The sequence below is a fragment of the Schistocerca cancellata genome, unplaced genomic scaffold (genome assembly GCF_023864275.1).
Source record: "Schistocerca cancellata isolate TAMUIC-IGC-003103 unplaced genomic scaffold, iqSchCanc2.1 HiC_scaffold_240, whole genome shotgun sequence".
In the NCBI taxonomy this organism is placed as follows: Eukaryota; Metazoa; Arthropoda; class Insecta; order Orthoptera; family Acrididae; genus Schistocerca; species Schistocerca cancellata.
In genome coordinates, this window is record NW_026046262.1 from 57,501 (window position 1) to 62,500 (window position 5,000).

Here is a 5,000-nt window from a genome sequence, read left to right on the forward strand (position 1 = left end):
GCACCGACGATACCGCCATCTATGAGACGCCACCCCGACTACGACATCGCTAGGTCCCACAGTACCCATTTTCCGACGCCACCCACAAAGCCTGCATAATCTGTCCACCACAGGAACCCGAACGCCAGTGCCTGCGTCGCACGAAGTAGTCAACCGACAATCACTCCACCCGCACCCGCACGTGCCCCACCCCAACCGCCGAAATCGCAACTCCAGCGGATGAACGGCGGACTCTTCCCGCACTCGTACGTTGCAATCCACCCCTATATCTTGCGTTTCACGAAGAGTTATATCCAATATGCCAAATTCCCGCTGTCCCTATACATGCTGTAAGTCTGTGCACACAATATGAACCACACATCAGCGAGACACTCTATCACACATTACTCTCTGCCTGTAACAGACACAGATACAATATGTAAGCACCAGCATGGACCAACGTCCGGTGCATCCTCTCCGCCACAGTACACCATCCACACTATGATAACCACACCAGGGGGTCCAATTCTAAAATAGAATATCCCACCCGTCCGACATCCACAATTGCTCAGATAAGCCACCAACACCCACACATGTCCTACACAGGGGTGCACCCAACACCACCACACTGCCTCCTGTTACGGCACAGAAACAATGGCAGGAATGAATCACACAGGTCTGCCGCTCCCTTGCCGCAACCACAGACGCGGCGCGCCTCCAGTCACGAGCGAAAAGCGCATCCTGACGAGACATAACTGCTGTGACATACTGAAGCTGCCTCAGACATTCACTTACAATGATCACTACCAACGAACCTCGGCCCCCCCCCCCCCCCAACACACTCTCTTACCACGTTGTGTACTGTAATCCAACCCATTTCGCACCTTAACCTAACCCATTTTGCACCTTAACTTAACCAAATTCGTAACGCAATTTGTACCGCAATGTAACGCAATGTGTACCGCAATGTAACGCAATGTGTACCGCAATGTAACGCAATGTGTACCGCAATGTACCGCAATGTGTACCGCAATGTACCGCAATGTGTACCGCAATGTGTAACGCAATGTGTAACGCAATGTGTACCGCAATGTGTACCGCAATGTGTAACGCAATGTGTACCGCAATGTGTAACGCAATGTGTACCGCAATGTGTAACGCAATGTGTACCGCAATGTAACGCAATCTGTACCGCAATGTAACGCAATTTGTACCGCAATGTAACGCAATTTGTACCGCAATGTAACGCAATTTGTACCGCAATGTAACGCAATTTGTACCGCAATGTAACGCAATTTGTACCGCAATGTAACGCAATTTGTACCGCAATGTAACGCAATTTGTACCGCAATGTAACGCAATTTGTACCGCAATGTAACGCAATTTGTACCGCAATGTAACGCAATTTCTACCTTAACCTAACCCACGTTGTGCCTTAACCTAACCCACGTTGTGCCTTAACCTAACCCACGTTGTGCCTTAACCTAACCCACGTTGTGCCTTAACCTAACCCACGTTGTGCCTTAACCTAACCCACGTTGTGCCTTAACCTAACCCACGTTGTGCCTTAACCTAACCCACGTTGTGCCTTAACCTAACCCACGTTGTGCCTTAACCTAACCCACGTTGTGCCTTAACCTAACCCACGTTGTGCCTTAACCTAACCCACGTTGTGCCTTAACCTAACCCACGTTGTGCCTTAACCTAACCCACATTGTGCCTTAACCTAACCCAAGTTGTGCCTTAACCTAACCCAAGTTGTGCCTTAACCTAACCCAAGTTGTGCCTTAACCTAACCCAAGTTGTGCCTTAACCTAACCCAAGTTGTGCCTTAACCTAACCCAAGTTGTGCCTTAACCTAACCCAAGTTGTGCCTTAACCTAACCCAAGTTGTGCCTTAACCTAACCCAAGTTGTGCCTTAACCTAACCCACGTTGTGCCTTAACCTAACCCAAGTTGTGCCTTAACCTAACCCACGTTGTGCCTTAACCTAACCCACGTTGTGCCTTAACCTAACCCACGTTGTGCCTTAACCTAACCCACGTTGTGCCTTAACCTAACCCACGTTGTGCCTTAACCTAACCCACGTTGTGCCTTAACCTAACCCACGTTGTGCCTTAACCTAACCCACGTTGTGCCTTAACCTAACCCACGTTGTGCCTTAACCTAACCCACGTTGTGCCTTAACCTAACCCACGTTGTGCCTTAACCTAACCCACGTTGTGCCTTAACCTAACCCACGTTGTGCCTTAACCTAACCCACGTTGTGCCTTAACCTAACCCACGTTGTGCCTTAACCTAACCCACGTTGTGCCTTAACCTAACCCACGTTGTGCCTTAACCTAACCCAAGTTGTGCCTTAACCTAACCCAAGTTGTGCCTTAACCTAACCCAAGTTGTGCCTTAACCTAACCCAAGTTGTGCCTTAACCTAACCCAAGTTGTGCCTTAACCTAACCCAAGTTGTGCCTTAACCTAACCCAAGTTGTGCCTTAACCTAACCCAAGTTGTGCCTTAACCTAACCCACGTTGTGCCTTAACCTAACCCACGTTGTGCCTTAACCTAACCCACGTTGTGCCTTAACCTAACCCACGTTGTGCCTTAACCTAACCCACGTTGTGCCTTAACCTAACCCACGTTGTGCCTTAACCTAACCCACGTTGTGCCTTAACCTAACCCACGTTGTGCCTTAACCTAACCCACGTTGTGCCTTAACCTAACCCACGTTGTGCCTTAACCTAACCCACGTTGTGCCTTAACCTAACCCACGTTGTGCCTTAACCTAACCCACGTTGTGCCTTAACCTAACCCACGTTGTGCCTTAACCTAACCCACGTTGTGCCTTAACCTAACCCAAGTTGTGCCTTAACCTAACCCACGTTGTGCCTTAACCTAACCCAAGTTGTGCCTTAACCTGCTCTGTAATTGGCATATGACACGTTACATTAATCCAGTGTTGTCTAACCACAACCCTCTGAATATAGTTCGCTACTCGCACCGCCCACCCTCTTGTGTATCGTTTCATGTTCAACACTTCGCAAGTGTTGCTTACTTTTTACATGCTCCCGCTGTACACTGTAATGTGGACGACTGCAGGATGTACATCGCCCCCACCCTCCCCCCTGCCTTCGCACGCTGGTCGTTCAGGTGCTTGCGTGTTCAATGCCCTTCGCAGCTGTTCACTGGCATTCGCATGTCGAAGCGCTCAGTCTACGTCGTGGTACGGCCTGTGTCCACTGTCCGCTGATGTCGTAAGCTTAACCCTCACATTGTACTGCACATAGGTCCGTATGTACTGCATGATACGCTGTGGCACATGTGTGACCGTACAACGACTGCGCCCAACAACAGCGAACCATACGGTCCAAATGTTGTGCACTCAGCCACGTGCCGTCTCCCCATAACAGCTACATTGCAGTGTGGTACGCCATAGAGACGTGTGGGATTAACGGACGCCCTGGATGGCGATCAGCATGAGCCGTCTGTTGATGTAGTGGCGCGTGTATTCAAACGTAGTCGTCTCTTCTCACACAGTGTGATAGCATGGTGCACCGCGTTCCACATCTGCGACATGGTACAGATGCTGGTTGACAGTCGGTCTCGTAATGGACATCGCATACGTAGGGGGCCACCTCCCACGTGTTCTCTAGTCGTGCACATTTTGTTGCGTGTATGTGGGCAGACGTAGTGTGTCGTGACACCTAACAGACAGGTATGCAATAATCGTTGCATTTGCAAACTGGGATGGACGTCTACGTTTGCTGGTGACGTTACGCAAATGAACAACTGGTAAACCCATTGTGGTGCGGTTGTTGTTGCTGGAGGTAAATCAGTAAGGGCAAATCTGTGTGTGAAGCGATACGCGGCGGTGGCTGGGTGGGACCGTCCCCGGCCGGTGAGGGGGGGCCGCCCGGCGTGCTGGCCGCGCGGTGCGTGGGCGCACGCGCTACAGCCGGCTGGTGGGGGCGCCCAGTGGCAGGCGCGCCGGCCGACGGACGCGGCAGGCGGCGCAGCTGCGCGCCGGGGCACCCTGCGCGCGGCGCCGGGCGGCCAAAGTGGGTCCTCGCGGGCCCGGTGCGAAGCGCGGTGGACATCTGCAGTGTGCTGGTCCGACTGAGGACTGTGTGCGTTGAGGATGCGCCGCCGCCCGGCACTCGGCGCCGCGACGCCGTCTGCTGCTCGGTCGCCCCAGCGGTTCTCGCTGGTGGTTTGTATCGCAGTTGTGCAGACGTGTTGGCACGTGCGCTGTGCTGGGAGAGTTCGCTTCGGCACCCACGTGGGGCCTTTGCCCTTCTGTGGCGCTGGCGTTGGAGCTGCCGGTCACCGTAGGTGGCGCGTGTTGTCTCCCGCCGGCAATGCCACGACAGCACGCTCCCGGGCCTCTGTCGGCAGCGGCAAGCTCAGTTGGGAGCACGGGTGGTCGCACCTAAAGCGTCTACTCGCCTAACTCCGGGCGATTGCGCCTCTCTCGAACCCGACCAAGTACTTAGGACGGCGCTGCGCGCCGCCGGGACCTGAGAGGGTTTCGAGGTGTATTGTGCAGGGGAGCTCAGCCTCCTCCTGTTTGCAGAATAATTGAGCGGACGCTTGCGTGTTCGCGCGGGCCCCTGGGACACACTCCCGGGCGGCCGGCTGCTCAGCTCTAGTTGACGCAGCTCCCTGGTTGATCCTGCCAGTAGTCATATGCTTGTCTCAAAGATTAAGCCATGCATGTCTCAGTACAAGCCGCATTAAGGTGAAACCGCGAATGGCTCATTAAATCAGTTATGGTTCCTTAGATCGTACCCACGTTACTTGGATAACTGTGGTAATTCTAGAGCTAATACATGCAAACAGAGTCCCGACCAGAGATGGAAGGGACGCTTTTATTAGATCAAAACCAATCGGTCGGCTCGTCCGGTCCGTTTGCCTTGGTGACTCTGAATAACTTTGGGCTGATCGCACGGTCCTCGTACCGGCGACGCATCTTTCAAATGTCTGCCTTATCAACTGTCGATGGTAGGTTCTGCGCCTACCATGGT

General features: G+C 53.0%; 1 non-coding gene across 1 annotated transcript in view; it reads left to right on the forward strand.

The window, feature by feature from the left end:
- The first annotated feature begins 4,635 nt into the window (after positions 1–4,635).
- The window catches only part of LOC126113149 (small subunit ribosomal RNA), a 1,909-nt gene continuing 1,544 nt past the window's right edge, over positions 4,636–5,000 (forward strand). The window contains exon 1 of the ribosomal RNA XR_007524732.1: positions 4,636–5,000. This exon is cut by the window's right edge and continues 1,544 nt beyond it. This is a non-coding gene — a ribosomal RNA (small subunit ribosomal RNA).